At 41.6% G+C, this 16,772-nt stretch overlaps 1 long non-coding RNA gene across 2 annotated transcripts in view; it reads left to right on the top strand.

Moving 5' to 3' along the window:
* The window catches only part of LOC128116498 (uncharacterized), a 46,451-nt gene extending 39,735 nt beyond the window's left edge, over positions 1 to 6,716 (top strand). Inside the window, exons 3-5 of one of the 2 annotated variants that reach the window (XR_008220485.1) lie at positions 4,878 to 4,930; positions 5,019 to 5,093; positions 6,476 to 6,716. This is a non-coding gene — a long non-coding RNA (uncharacterized LOC128116498). The remainder of the gene's footprint in view (positions 1 to 4,877; positions 4,931 to 5,018; positions 5,094 to 6,475) is intronic. The other variant, XR_008220486.1, reaches the window with a different exon arrangement.
* Positions 6,717 to 16,772: the final 10,056 nt, after the last annotated feature.

Below are 16,772 nucleotides of genomic sequence, written 5' to 3'. Positions count from 1 at the left end.
GCAGCATGGGAAACATCTTACATTTAGCCTCTGGAGACCAGATCCTAAGAGCCACACTATGACCCAAACCCAAGGAAGTAGTCTGTGAGATAATAAATGTGTGTTGGTTTTAGCTACTGCACTCATAGTGATTTGTTTTAAGGAAGGAAAAAATGAATCTACCTACTACTCCTTGTCTATCCTAGAAAGATCTTCTTTGAATCCATAGTGCTTTTGGCATTCCCTAAGTAAATTGAAAAGTCCCTTCAAATTCTTTTGTAACACTAAATTGTAGTTCTGTCTTTCTCTCCAGGAGGAGAACTCTTTAATAAGAAAGTAGGTATAGTGGAAAATTTTGGGATCATGGCCATCTTATGTTTTATACCATGCTCCATCAGTTTAGCATAGCCTGACTTTTGGCTATCTGTTCAACCTCTCCTATATTAGTTGTTATTTTCAAATGACAATAGCATTACTAAACTAGTTGTTCTAACCCAGGGATAATTTTGCCCTATTTGGTAATCCTAGAGATTTTTTTTTTTATTGCTCCAGCTTGGTGTGGGTAGTGCATTCTTATTTAGTGGGAAGGAGTGCTGCTAAATGTTACATATTGCACACTCTGCTGAACCCAGGTCATCTGGAGGAGCACCAAGCACTCTTAGTCACAGTGTATTGACCCACAGCAACAAGAGCACCAAGGCTTCGAAGTCCTTTCCTAGACTAATAAAATAATTATGAAGAATGTGAAATGACAAGATATTTCATATTTAGGGAGACCGGTTGCAATTCCACTATGAGATGACTATTAAATTATTGTGGAGAAATTTTTACAAATGTTTACAAGTGCTTTCATTTCCCCTACAAGGTCCTAAAATCTTTGCAAAGAACCCACAAATCATTGTATGGATGAAGAGATGTTACACATAGTTTCTTACACAGGAGCTATCCTGAAAATCACTGTCTATAAGATATACCTGGCCCAGAATGCCTCTCTTTGTGAGTTTTATGATTTTTACCTTGTATTTAACGGATGTTTTAGACCGTGCTCCGTCAGTGTAGCATCGGAGCATGTAACTGGTATCAGGATTTGCAAGCGATTACTAAATGTCTGAATAGATAAGCACCCCCTTTTGAAAATGGCAGTTTCCTGTGATTTATTGCTTTCCTAGCACTTTATGTCTATGATGACGCATCAGTGATTTAACATTATAGCCAGACTGCAAAGAACTGACATGGTGGTAGAAAACTGCCCAACATTGGTTTTCAGTTATTAACTATCTCACTATTAACTAAACTGGCTTTCTCTACAAAGGGCATTGTAAAGAGGAGGGGAAAGCTGGAAACCACTCCCATTTTTCAAGAGTCAGTCCAAAACCCTGCTCTTTGAAAGGTCATTGGAAATTCCTTTGATGACCATACTATTTTTCCTAAAGAAATTTTATCCCTCTGTTGATTATTAAACATACATTGTATTACAAATATTTGTGTACCCTTAAGAAATTTTCTCTAATTAAAACATACAATAAATTTGCTTAATAAAAAATTTATTTTAATCCAAGTTAGACCCCAACGATACCATGCTCAGGAATAGTTGGCTAACACAAAATAGACTCCAAGTTTCTTGTTTTCTATTTATATGCTTGTTTTGATTAGTTATTTTTTGTTGATTTTTTTTTGAGAGATAGAAAGAATGTGAAGTTGAGTGGAGCAGGGAAACAGGGAGGTGTAGTCCAACTTTCCTTTCGGTCTCCAGCTCACAAATAATGACAGTGAGATTTATTCTTTATTATGAAAACTTGGCCTTAGCTTAGGCTTTTTCCCAACTAGCTCTTATAGCTTTAATTAACCTGTTTCTATTAATCTACATTCTGCCACGTGGTGGCTCGGTTGCCTCTCCTCTGTACTGTATGTCCTACTTCTTCAGTTTCCAGCTGGTGTCTCACATGTGCCTAGATTCATCCCAAGTTCCTCTCCCTGCCCAGAAGTTCTGCCTAGCTATTGGCCATTCAGCTCTTTATTAAACCAATCACAGTGACACATCTTTACACAATGTAAACAAGCATTTTGTAACAGAGAGGATATGGGATGAATTGGGGAGAGGAAAGAATATAATCAAAATACATTGCATGAAAAATAATTTTAAAAAGAATAAAAAAACCATATATTTTGCATATACAAATATATTGCATATACAAATGTTATAATAAACAATATAAATAGATCCCATTCACTGTCCACATGGTCATCTCATAGGTGATATAGAGATGTTTATAGAGATGTTATATATAGCTGAGTTTTACATTCTTTCTATTCCCCATGAATTCCTTTGCCTTGGTTCCATTTATTGAAAAGACCATTCTCTGAACTGGATTGCTTTTGTACCCTTAACAAAAATCAGTTGGTCATTCTTGTTTTTGTTTCTTCCTGAGTTCTGAATTCTGATTCATTAGTCAATGTGGCTCTCCTTCTGCCAATATCAGTCTTGATTATTCTAGCTACATGATAGTTCTTTGAGATGTGTTTCATTTATTTTTATCTACGTGTGTTTGTGTGAGTAAATGCCATGTGTGTGAGGATGCCTGTAGAGGTCAGAAGAGACTGTTTCACCCTCTTCTGCAGTTAAAGGCAGTTGTGAGTTGTCTGATATGGGTGCTGGGAACCAAATTCTTCAAAAGCAGAAAGCATTCTTAGCCACAGAGCCATCCCCCCAATCCACATGATAGTTCTTGAAATCGAATAGGCTGATTCATCTCCACTTATTCTTTTTTCAAAAACTTTCAGAGAATTCTAAACCCTTTAAAGCATCATGTAAATGAGATAGCATAATCCTTTCTGCATCAACTTTTTCTGTGACACTGATAGGACATGAATTTGTCTTTGGGGCAATTGTGTCTTATTGTGCCGCAGCTCGCACTAAAGGAATATGCTTGTGTTCTTCACTTTAATTCCCCTGGTTTTATTTGGATGATACTTTACCATTTTGAGTAGTCCAACCATATACATGCATTGATAAACATGTAGGTCAGTATTCCATTTTAATCACTCAAATATATTTTATTAAGTTTTAAAACTTGGTTTCTATGTGCTCATTGTTAATATGTAGAAGTAAAATTAATTTTTGAATATGTGCTTAACATTCTACCATGTTGTTGAAATGACATTAACTCTTGACATTAGAAGACAGATTCTGTAGGCTTTTCTGTGTAGATTACGTCACCTGCAAATAAAGTCGATGTTATTTTTTTCCCTTCTAATCTGTGTGGATTTAATTAAATCCCTTAAATAAATAAAATCCCTTAAAAATTAAATTACCTTTTCCCCCAGTGCTTGTTTGATTTCTAAGAAAGAAAGAAGGAAAGGGTATAGTGTTGGATGGGTAGGGAGGTAGAGAGGACCTAGTAGGATTTGAGAGATGGTGGGGCCAGGGAATGTGGTTAGAATATATTGCATGAGGACATTCTTTTAAAAATAGCATTACACTGGCTGTAACTTAAGTGCCCTGTTGAATAGGAGTAGATGCTCTTGCCCATTTCTTACCCTAGGGAAAGGCTTTTAGTAGTTTACTGTTGTGAATGATGTTAGCTCTGTAGGTTTTTTTGTGAATTCATTTTGTCAGATTAAAGTCACCATCCACCCTTCCCATTCTAGGATTAGGGATGGAACTCAGGGTCCTGCACAGGCTAGACAAGTTCTCTGATGTTGAACTATGTCTGTAGCCCTGTTTTTACTTTTTATTTTGAGACAGAATATCACCAAGGTCTGCCCTTTGTTCTTGAGCCCAGGCTGTAGCCCAGGGGGGCTCTGGCTTTGGATATTGCCTCCTCAGCATCCCAAACAGCTGGGGTGACAGTCCTGTGACACCAGACCCTGCTCCAGCTCTGTTTTTTTTTCCACATGAAGTTTTATCTGTGAATGTGGAATTCTGTCAAATGTTTTTTGCAGATTGATATACTCATCATTTTCCTCTTTTGTTTTCTAGCAAGATGGGTGATGTTTTCCCAGAAAATCTTTACTTTGTTGTAGTATGTGATAATTTTTAAAAAATATTTTTGAACTTTAGTTGTTAATATTTTCTTAAGAATTTCTACTTTTCTGTCTCTAGGCTCCTTGTGACTAGTTTAGGTATCAGAATAATGGTGGTCTCATAAAATGAATTGAGGTGATTTCCTTCCTAGTCCTTCTATATTTTTTGGAAGAAATTGTGTTGAACTTTTCAGTCCTCTTTCAACATTTACTAGACAAAACAGAAAAACTACCTGAATTTGAATACATACATACATACATAATGTGATATATATATATATATATATATATATATATATATATATATATATATATATATATAGCTTTTTGAATGATAAATTCAGCGTCTGTAGGTACAGGGCCATTCAAATGATCTATGTGCTGTGGGGTGAGCTTTGGCAGTTTGTGTTTTTCAGAGGGTTGTTTTATTCGATCAGCGCTGTCAGCTTGATGTGTTCAGGATGGCATGTACTGTGCCCACATTATCTCTTTGATGCCTGTGGTATTTGTAGAGAGACCTGCCCTTTTATTCCTGGTATTGCTAACTTGAGTTCCTTTCATTTCTTTGCACTGCTGAGGATTTAAGAATTTTATTGATCTCTTAATAGGAGCATCTCTTTGTTTATTTAACTCTGGCCTTCCTGTTTTCAGCTTCAATGATTTCTGCTCTCCACTGTCTCCCCACTTCCACTCATTTGGCTTGTTTTTCTCTTCTTTCACTAGGTCCTTGCGGTTGGGAGCTGTTGTTATTGATTTGGATGTTTCTTTCTTTCTTTTCTTTCTAAAGTATACATTTGGTCTTCAGAAATTCCTCTCAGCACTACTTTTATGATGCAGCACAAAATTTAACGTATTGTATTTTTATTTCCACTCAGGTCAATGGATTTTAAACATCTTCTCTTGGAACTACTTTTTGGACCTGCTGATTGTAAGTATGCTGTTTAGTTTCCATGTATTTGGTGGATGGTTATCTTCTTAGCTGTGTACTACTGATTTCTAATTTGATTCTGTTGCAGCTGGAGGATGCCCTGCGTGAGTTCACTTCCTCCATATTTGCTGAGATGAGTTTTACAGCTTAGTATATTAACTCGGTATGTTATTCATAGACACTGGGAAAGAAAGTGTGTCCTGTCGCTGACAGGTAGATTATTTAATTCATGTTGACTGGGTCCCTAGTTGCAGATGCTGAGTTCAATTCCTTGGTGATTTTCTCTGTTGTACCACCAGAGATCGAGAGAGATTTGGGTTTAACTTTGGGCTTTCCTATTTCTCCTTCCAGGTCTCTTAGGTCTCTCTCTCCTCTAGAATTGAGATTGCCATGCTTTCATGGTAACATAACATTTTTTCGAACTTGTAATGTTCCTCTCTGTCTTTATTAGTATCCTTTAGTCTGACATCTCCTTTATCCAGTAGCTTATCTTATTCAGTAGAGATTATGTTCTGTCCTTGCTATCTTTCACTTTTAACCCTTCCTGATGTTTTAATTGACCATGTATTTGGACCAAATTTTTAATCTACTCTATGGGATAATCAGACCATTCCATTTACTACATTTTTACTTCCTGTTGATTCAAGCTTGATGTTTTCTGTTTTCCTTTATTTTTTTCCTCAGGACTTTTCCCTTCTCGGTTTCTTTTTCCTATATTTCTATAGATTACTTGTGATTTTTTTTACAGTGTAATTTTGGTTTTTCTCTAGTGCTTAGGAATGTATATTCTGGATAGCATTGTTAATGGTTCCTCTAGGTTTGTGGGGGGGACTGAAGTGATACATCATAGCCAGGTGCAGCATGGGTTACCTAGGCTCTCTGCTCGGCCCTTGTGCAGTGCACAGAGGTGGATCTGTCATCTATTTACCTATTATATATTTGTAGTGTTTTACTGGGATAGAGCAGTTATCATCTGAAGGTTTTCTGTCTTCCTAATATGCCCCCTAGATGACAGAGCAAACCTTTTCATTTTGTCAAGATCACGGTGTTTCCAGGCTGATGGTTTTTTTTCGTTCTAAGTCTGTATATAGGAAGGCAACTTGGGAACTCAGCACTGGGCCTGTGGTCCATGGTCCTGATGTTTGCTTCATTTTTTCCTCTTTCACAGCCACCTTGTATTTATTTTATTTGTATCTTCCAGGGTTTTGACAGTTCTTAGAAGAAATAAGGGAGACCATATCTACTACACTACTACACCTTTCTTTTTTTTTTTTTTTTTTGGTTTTTCGAGACAGGGTTTCTCTGTGTAGCTTTGCGCCTTTCCTGGAACTCACTTGGTAGTCCAGGCTGGCCTCGAACTCACAGTACTACACCTTTCTAGGAGCAGAAATCCCTGTGCACTGTAATTATTAGTTTTTAAACTCCCCTCATCTGCAGGGGATATTTAATGAAGGCTGAAAGACACAATGGTGGAGAAATTTTCATTTCACCACAAAGAAAGAAATAAGGAATGATGTCATTGTCTTATAGCTTTAATTTTTCTAGTTATAGATGTAGTGGGTAGCCATTCCAGCTTTGATCTGGAAGTTCCAGCCCCCAATGAGGCTTCGGTAACTGTCACGCCTACAAGGTGGACCGAGAGAGGACCCTGAAGACCAGAGATCCCGATGCACCAGCTCTCTTGGTTCCTGGAGCCTGGACGCTGGAGGTAGACAGAGCAGAGTTCTCCAAAGAACAGCACCGGACTGTGCTACACCTTTCCCAGACCCTGTTACCTATCCCTTTACTTGTGAGTTACCCCACAAAATAAACCTCCCTTTTAACTATGTGGAGTTGCCTTAATAATTTCACCAATACATAGAAATCAAGAATCTTTCTATTTTTTTGGGAAAAAAAAGTGGTGAATTTTAAGGCTTCTCTTATCTTTCTTCATCTGCTTCAGTGTTTGCTCAAGTAAAGTGGTCAAGATGGGGATGGCACCTAGGGAAACAAATGTCCATTTACACAGATGAATTGATGCTAAAAGACCAACATCCAGTTCAAACTGAGTGTTAAACACAAGTATTAGGGGGACATGTTTAAGTGACCAGTGTCTCTTTTGAATTAGGGCAAGTGCATCATCGTTTCTGTATTAAATTAGATTGAATCCCTATTTTATCTGTATATCTATCAGAGTTGGATTGTCATAAAGATAGCATGTCACAGCGGTGGGTAGTCACATGACTGAGGAGCTTCTCATGTCAAGTTGTCATGTTTCATCAGTGAAGACTGTTGAGAATTGTCTTTCCACCTGGAAGAGAAACAGACAAGGGCCATTTTATGGCATAATTAATGCTTACTTGAAGGATACTTTCAAAGCAAAGTTTATTAAGGTAGATAACATTTATGTATTTGGAGTCATTATATGTTTAGAGATAGATATTCGCCAGGGCACTAGCTCATGGTAGTTCAGTGGTAGAGCACTTGCCTAGGATTTCCCAAACCTCGACTGTATCCCTAGGGCCACAAACAGAATAAAACAAAACATCAGCAAATATAGTAATCACAGTTCCTACTCTTGGAGTCTTCTTTTGACTATACATACATTATATATATATATATATATATATATATATATATATATATATATATATATATATATATATCCCTTTACAACGTTTCTTCCGTAGAATCCAAAGAAATACCTGTTTCTATCACTTTGTTACAAGGCCAAGCTAAATGTTGCCTTTGTCTGAACATTTATTTTCACAAGACCCATTTTCTTCACTTGGTGCTTCCCTTGAGGAGTTGCTCTTCTTTTTCCTCTTCCTCTTCTTTTCTTCAACATAATTCTTTATTGCTTCTGTGGGAATGTCGCATCATGCACTCCAATCCTTCTCACCTCCCAGTCCCTTCATATCCTTCCCTCACTCCTGCAACATCCCACCCAAAAGAGACCCCAAAATAATTAAAAACAAAACAAAAAAAAACCCATTTTACTCCTCCATCTTCCCAACACTTCTTCCTTCATCCTAGTGGCATTGGGAGCTGCAGTATGTCACACAGTATATACCCTTTTGTCCAATCAGCCCCACCCACAAAATGTTCATTGCAATGAGTCATTGGTCTGGTTCAAGGCCTCTGGCACACCATCGTCACTAGACCCTCACTGAAACTCTGTGGCTGAAGTTTTTTTGTGTGTCCTGCCTGGTTCGCAGCTGCTCAGACCCAAGTAAACACACAGAAGCTTATATTAATTAAAACTGCTTGGCCATTAGCTCAGGCTTACTACTGACTAGTTCTTACACTTAAACTTAGCCCATTTCTGTTACTCTATATAAAACTCCTTTCAGATATTTTGCTGTTGACTATGGGGATCCTGGGGTTGGCTGTTATCCCTTAGGACCAGTCTGTTCATCCACTCCAGCAGGTCATAGATGGGGTAGATGTCAGGGTAGGCCAGCCCAAAGCCCAGGATGTGGATACCGGTGGTAGCTGAGCTGTTTGGGTGGGGCCACTGAGTCTGACCCTCAGGTGAGGGACAGAGCCAGCTCTCTTAGGTCTATGCCAGCTCTTCCACACTCATGGTGAGAGGTGGTTCCATCTCTCCTGAGTTTGGGGGCCAGCTCTCCTGCTGCAGTGTCCAGTGAGGAACAGAGCCAGCTATCCCAGGGCCAATGAAGGATGGGGCCAGCCCTCAGATTTCAGCATGTGTGTTTCCTATGACTCCCTGTGGCAACATGGGCCATGGGTATTATCACAGACCTTAGCTACAGCAGGAACATGACCCAGACATGGCCCTAGGGTTAGGAACATGGACACCAACGTGGTCCCAGGTCATGGCCCAAACTCCTGGAATCTGCATGGCCTTCAAAGCTATCATAAGCCATGGACATCATCACAGGCCCTGGCTGTGGTAGGGCCAGCTGCAGTTAGGGCCCAGATGTCACCATGGCACCTTGTGGCAGCACAGGCCACTCAGATCTGTATGGCCCCAGATGCAGCATGAGAAGGCATGCTATTCTTAAACTGAATTATTTAAAGTACAGCGAAATGATCTTATCTGATGGCATACTTTGGTTTAATATTGGTCTCTATTTTGACGATGTTACTATTCCACTGTTGGGGCCACTGAAGAAAAGTATCTTTCTTTTGTTCTTGTCTCTTGTTGACTTATTTCTATCCCTGGTGAGTCAGTAGTCTTCTTTTTGGAAAATTCATGTACCTCAATCCATTTTATATTCCTTGCTTTTCAGCATTAACAGATGGGACTGAAGAGTAAAGAATCTCTTGCAGGCTTAGCAATGATCTTTCCTGAAGGTCTAGTTTTGGATCACTTTGGACTTCATTGAAGTTAGCTACTTGGTTGCCATTCAGAGAATTGTGTGGTTATATAAATCAAACAGCCTTCCATAAACACAGCCAAGATTTTCTGCAGTTAATGCTTTAGCTCTTTTGACTTATTACGTAGTTAAACTGGTGGATTCTTTTCTCATCATAAAGTTTTCCCTAACATCTCGTCCATCCAGTTTCAATGTTTCCTTCTTAGGGAAACCATTTTCTGTGTTGGGTAACTTTTCTTCCACTTGCTAATAGTTATAGCATTCTGCATGTGCTTGGATGAATAATTAGCAATTATTTGTATTAACACATCGTATGCATTTAATACTTATCAAATACCTATTACTCGGTATTTGCTTTTATTATATTCACTCCTGTACATTATTGCTTTTAATTGTTTCTTTGTATGGTTTGAACACACTATGTTTGTATCGATGAGAGGTCAGGAACACGGCTTTATTGGCCTTTCATGGCCTTGTATCCTTGTTTCAGAATGGTGCCTGAATGCAGTGGGTATGTAGAATATATGTGATGAGTGAGTGAATGGATGGAAAATTAGGCAGGACTGCCTTTGGTGTTGAGAAAAGACTACACGCTATTTCAGGCTAAAGGGTAAATTTGTCTCTGCTGTGGTGTCCACAACACAGTTGATTCCATCACAAGTAGATTCAGCCAAATTGAAACTCCTGAGGCATAGAGATGTTTCCTCTCAATCAGATTATGTGCCATTTACCATATATTACTTGATGCCAAAGTATGCTCCCCTGATGAGCATGACATTTTATTTGCATGCACATAAGCAACTTCACAGTGTCTAATTTGAAAGTGCAACCCCACTAAGACTGCATTGTCTGTATTTATTTAGATGCTTTGTTAAAATGGGAAAGTGGAGAGTGATCTGGGACATGGAAGTCTGGAAAGGCTGATGAAAGCTAGTTCTCCCTGGAAGGCATTTGGGATGAAGAAATGTGACCTTTAATCACCTCAGACCTCTTTTTGTTCTTGTTCCAGAACATTCTATGAGTAGAAACTCCTGGGCCTCCTCAGTGCTTTGGTCTTGATTTTATATGCCTTTGGAGTTTGAGATGAGTTTCCTGCCATTTAGAAAGAGTGTGTCTGAGGCAAGGTGGCCAAGACTGATGTGCTAATGTCACTAACAGCCGAAGAGCTGCCATGTCCCTTCAGGTGGGTTTTAGCCATTACCCATCCAGGAAGGGAACTTGATATCATCTCAGAGAACTAGGTTTCTTGTTTTTCAGATTTTCTTAAAGAATGTCATAAATTCTGTGGAGTGAGCAAGCAGTTTGCTTTGCTCCGATTCAAGGTTGTTGAGAGCAGTGGGGCTGTCTGTTTTTAGGATGTTAGGTATTCCCTCTGTTGGGGAAGTGTTGAGTAACAAGAGTACATGGAAGGAGACAGCAGAAAGAGAAGGGGGAAGATTTGGAGTAGGTGGAGAAGGAGACTTTGTTTCTCCTCTCTGACGTCTTTGCATGGTGTCTGTACTTAATGGATAGGTGAGAAAATTTACCTCACAGACTTCTTACGTGGAGAGACATGCATAGGTAATGAAATAGGACCCCAAGACGAACCTCACGGGAAGGAAATGGATCATTTAACACAGTCTAAGCCCTATCCAGCTACTGCTCTCATTTGAAGGCAGTGTTAGTGAAGGAGGCAGCCTCCTCCTTGAAGAAATTCATTTGACAATTAATCAGGAAAGGGGGAATTTTTATGAATCTCTTTGATTGAGAGCTTGTAATTTAAATGGAAGCTACTGTTTTCAGAATTAAAGGCATTGCAAAGAATTCTCATAGGTTCTACAAACTTTATAATGCCTTATATTTACAGCACAGATTAACCTATACCTCTGTAGTTATGAATCCTTTCCTTTCCATGCCAACTTTAATGTCACACAGAAATACCTGAGTTCAACCACAATATTGGGAGTGAGGATTGAACATATATTCACATATACACTGAGGTCCTGGAGAGCGGTTTTCTTCTTTTATTTCCACGGAAAGTCATTTGTAACCAAACCAAAGAAAACCTCAAGTTACTAGTGTGGCCAGATTTATTATTTTACCCAAATTCAAGCAGGTTGAAAGGATTATATTGGGTTCTAAGGTTTGTCCAAATCACTGTGGTTTGAGAATCACCTTAGACTTGGAGTTTTTTCCCTTTCCACTCACACCAGTGTCTCATGGTCCCAGTGTTTTGTATGAGGTAAAGGAATTTCAACAGCCCTTTTGCCTTATAATTTGGAAAGCTACTTAGACTGGGCTCTTTTGTAGCCACCTGAGATTTGCTTGCATAGCTTGCTGGGTAACATCTCCACAATTTCCCGATGGTTCCCACCCTGCCTCTGAGGTGCGTCTATATTTTGATATATAATTGCTTTGCTGTATCTAATGCTGGTTCCCCAGGAAATGTGAATAAAGTTGGTCAATTACCTTTACCATCTAGAAGACAATAATTATAATAACTTCCTTTTGTGTAGTGCTCTAGTTTGCAAGCACTTTCACATAATTAAACCATTTGATCCTTAGAGCAGTCTTTGAAGTGAGCAAGAAGGGTATTATTATCCACATATTATAGAGGAAACAGGTTCTGAGGGGCTAATTGGCTTGTCTGAGGTCACATGATAAGTAAAAGGCACATCCAGGATTGGGGAGTGAAGGTCCCAGCCCATGGCTACCTTCCTTGCCTGTAGCCGCTCTCATATGTGTTTTGGACCAGAACCCAAGGAACTCAAGTACTTAGTGATCTAAAGAGAGTTCTTAGCGCTTATTTCCAAAGTCAGCATAGCAGTCTTGAAGCCAACAATATTTATTAAGCAAGCAAGCAAACAAACAAACAAACAACAACAAAAACAGTGAGTCGCTTTGAGAGAGGGATGGAAAGCTTGAGGGCTCTTCCTTCTGGTGCTATTTGCTATTTGCTAGGTCACTGTAGGAGGCAAGTTTGACAGAGCTAATTGCTTGGGCAGACTGCTTGAGTTCTCTGAGAAGCAGACACCAAGATACAGAGAGAATTATTGGGAACACTGCCCATGGGAGGAAGATGCAGAGAAGCTGGGCAGAGCCTTCAGAGGGTGTTCCAATCTCAACCCCTGGGAGGGAGAGAGGTCAGGCAGGTGGGATAGAAGGAAAAGCCACGGACTGTAGCCCATTTCCAAGAAGCTTTGTAGGGTAGGTGGGGAACCCTGAACCAAAATATCCTGGAGAGAAGCCCCACAGCTCACAGATTGGGGGCTCCTTTAGCAACATCGCTGGGCCCAGTCACTGTCTGAGACAAGCCCGTGGGAAATACGGCCTCACTAGGAACCAGATAGTGGATTTAGAGCACGGGTTTAATACACTGTAGGCTCCGTAACAAGAGGTCTAAGCAGTGCATGTTTATGGTCAGCACATGTGTGACATGGAGCAACATTTATTTTCTTCATCTTCAAGATTAAGGCGTTAACAACAACAACAAATGTGCGCAGCTAAATGTGGGACCTAGGAATAAAATTAGATGCTTAGTTATCACCAATAACAGCCGTGGCTGGGATGGAAGGGTGAGCTAGGAGGTGTTCATTTCTGCCTTCCAGGGGTTTTATTTCTATTTTATGGTTTATAAAGCTGTTTCATTTTTTTGCTTATTAAACAACAGGCACTTTTAAGTTCTTAGGGTTGGGAGCAGCTTAGGACTCCTAGGAATTCATTGAAGCTAATCCTCCCTGGCTTTTTTCCCTTAGGGACTTTGGACCTGAAGACATGCTGTCCTTTGTGGTCTGTAGATAGGCTGGTTTATTTCTCAAATTCTTGCTTTTTCTTACCTTCTTGTTTAGGGAGTCCCAGAAGCTCTGAGATGCTAGCTAGAAGGAGATGAAGATTAGACCCAGAGCTGAGTGAAGGATTGAAAGTTTGAGGGCTGTACCTCTCAGTGGTATTTGCAAGGGTGAGTTCACTGTAGAAGGCAAGTTTGACAATGCTTATTGCTTGGGCAGACTGCTTGAGTCCTCTGAGAAGCAGGCAGCAAGGTACACAGAGAATTGCTGGGGAAAATGCCTATGTGAGAAAGATGCAGAGAGCCAGGGAAGATCCATCCCTTGTTCTCTGGCTTTTGTTTCCTTATCTGCAATGGTGAATACTGCCCGCTTCAAAGTGTTGTTGAGAGAACAAAATCGCATGTATAAAGATCATCAGGACTTTAAAATGTCAAAGTCTATCAAAATCCGATCCTCAAATAATTTGTTGATGATCTTTGGGTCATGCCCGAGTTTATTTGAATAGCATATTTCTGCCAGTGAGAGTCAGAATTTTGCCCTAGGCTATTTGAACACACTTGAGTCTCTTCTCTCTTACCCAGCTAGTTATCATGCACTTCCAATTCTTGTGTCGCCTTACCCGTGAAGACCCTTCCTTCCACTTCCAAAGCATTTCCAAAGCACCCTAACTGATATGAATACCCCAGATAGGCCACATCCTTTCTAAGACTTTTCCTTTATGAGCTCACAAAGAAGAGCCGTGAGTTCTTGGTCTTCGATCTCCAGTCCACCTCTGCCCAGCCACAGGATGCTCATGCACATCATTTACTTTCTTCTCATCTCAATCGTACCACTTATAAAACGAGACGAGAGGAGTCTTCTCCAGGGGTGGAGATGCACATTGAGTGTATGGCAAGAAGCCACCGTAGACTGTGTAGAAGCCCTAATCCCACCATCTAGCTAATCTGTGAAACACACTGTTTTATTCCATCTTTAATCAACTTTGTCTAGCCTAGCTATATGTAGTAAGAGAACAACCCCAAGGCTAAGAGGCCATCTTGGGGGTTCTCCACTGTAATTGATATATTGTACACCCCAATAAACTTATCTGGGGGTCAGAGAACAGAACAGCCATAATATTGAACATAGAGGTTAGGCAGTGGTAGCACATGCCTTTAATCTTAGCATTCCAGAGGCAGAGATTTGTCTGGATCTCTGTGAGTTCAAAGCCACACTGGAAACAGCCAGGAATGGTGACTCACGCCTTTAATCCCAGGAAGTCATGGCAGGAAGCAGAAAGGTATATAAGGCATGAGGATGAGGAACTAGAGTCTGATTAAGCTTTTAGGCTTTTGAGCAGCAGTTCAGCTGAGATCCATTTGGATGAGGACACAGAAGCTTCCAGTCTGAAGAAACAGGATCAGCTGAGGAATTGGCAAGGTGAGGTGGCTGTGGCTTGTTATGCTTCTCTGATCTTCCAGATTTAACCCAATACCTGGCACCAGGTTTGTTTTTATTAATAAAACTTTTTAAGATTCGTGCTACACTCCACGGTGGCCTATGCTTTCCTAACGAAGACTCCCAGCTCGGATCATGCTCCTTTACTCAGGATTCCCGATACGCCTCGTGCCTCTGCACCCTGTCACACCTCTGCCACCCATGTGCTTTCCTTGGTCCTGCCTTTTACTGTTTTCAAACCCAGTGAATATCCTTCCCTCTCAATCAGCCCAACCCTAGGGACTCGGAGCTTGCAGTGTGATCCTTCTGTTTCCTCATCGGCAGTGGTGAATACTGACTGCGTGTGAGGACGAAATTATATACGTGAAGTTCACCAGGAGGTAGCTGGCAAATCCAAGGGCTTATTCAATATTAACCATCCTTCTCTGACCTAAGCATCAACTGCTCTGCACTAGTGAAAGGTATAATGGTGACCACATATGACCACATGGAGAGCCACCCAAAACTTAACATTTTTATTTCTCCATTGACTTACATAATAAAAACTTCTTCCTAAAACCTTTTTTCTATAACACAGTTCTTTATTAATTCCTTGGGAATTTCACATCATGCACCCCAATCCCTCTCACCTCCAAGTCCCTCCATGTCTGTCCTTCACTCCTGCAATATCCCTCCCAAAAGAAACTGCCCCCCCAAATCAATTAAAAACAAAACAAACAAAAATACCTCACTTCTCCATCTTTCCAACACCTCTTCATTCATACTGGTAGCATTGGGAGCTGCCATGTGTCACACAGCATATACTCTTTTGTCCAATCAGCCACACCCCTGAAATGTTCATTGCAATGAGTCATTGTTCTCGTTCAAGGACTCTGACCTCTGGCATACCATCATCACTGGGTCCTCACTCAGATATCCTACTGTTGCCCTGGATCATGGAGATCCTGCAGGTGGCCATTGTTCCTCAGGACCAGTCCCTTCACATGCTCCAGCAGGTCATAGATGGGGTAGATATTAGGGTGGGTCAACCCAAGGCCCAGGATATGGGTTTGGGTGGTAGCTGAGCTGGTTGGTCTGGGACACTGGAATTGCCCGCCTCAGGCAAGAGGCAGAGCCAGCTCTTTTAGGCCTATGCCATGGGGGCCAACTCTCTCATGCCTGTGGTGAGGGGTAGGACTATCTCTCCCAAGTGCTAGGGAGAGGCAGCTCTTCCATGGGGTGCAGGACCAGATCTTCTACTGCTGTGTCTGTCTGAGGGGCAAGGCCGGCTATCCCAGGGCCAGTGAGGGGTGGGGCTGGTCCTCGGGTTATAACATGCATGGTTCCTATGACCCCTTGTGGTAACATGAGCCATGAACATCAACATAGAACCCAGCTGCAGCAGAAATACAGACCTACACAGCTCGGGCCCAGACATCACCAGATCCTGGTGGCAGCACCGGCCACCCAGATCAGTATAGCCCCAGAGCAGCAAGGCCCTTGGACACCAACATGGTCTCAGGTGGCTGACCAGACCCTGGGCATTTGCATACCCCTTGGTGGTAACAGGAGCCACAGAAATCAAGTCAGACCCTAGCTACTGCAGGGCCATGGACCCAGACATGGCCCTTGGCAGCAGCCTGGCCGTGGCTGACACCATGGCCCTGTGTGGCAGCCTATGCCACCCAGATGGGCATTGCTGTACTGGTGGCATGGTCCTCAGACACCGATATGGCTACAGGTTGTGGTCTAAACCCTGGGGCATCCATGTGGCCTTTGGTGCCACATGGGCCATAGCCATCAACACAGACCCTGGCTGTGGTAGGAGCATGGACCCAGACATGGCCTTACAACATAGACTGGCCTCAGATGTCACCATAGCCCCAGGTAGCAGCACAGGACACTCAGATTAGCATGGCCCCAGTGGTAACATGACTCTTGGACACCAACATGGACTCAGGTGTCTGACCAGACCCTCATCATCTGCATGGCCTTCAGTGGTTACTGCAGCCATGGATATCAACACAGACCCTAGCTGCTGCAGGTCCACCTACCCAGATATAGCCCTTGACTGCAGCTTAGACCCAGATGTCATTGTGTCCCCTGGTGGCAGCACAGACCACTTAGATCAGCATGGCTCTGGCGGCAGCATGGCCTTTGGACACCAAAACGGCCACAGGTGGCAGCCCAGATCCTGGGCATCCTTTGGCCTTTGGTGGTAATATGGGTCATGGATGTCAACACAGACCCTACCTGCGGGAGGACCACGGACCCAGATATGGACCTAGGAAGCAGCCCAGGCCCAGACATCACCTTGGCCCCGGGTGGCAGGCTATC

This window comes from Peromyscus californicus, unplaced genomic scaffold, assembly GCF_007827085.1.
Source record: "Peromyscus californicus insignis strain IS unplaced genomic scaffold, ASM782708v3 Scaffold_20__1_contigs__length_68692818, whole genome shotgun sequence".
In the NCBI taxonomy this organism is placed as follows: Eukaryota; Metazoa; Chordata; class Mammalia; order Rodentia; family Cricetidae; genus Peromyscus; species Peromyscus californicus.
This window is presented reverse-complemented; position numbering and strand designations above follow the sequence as displayed.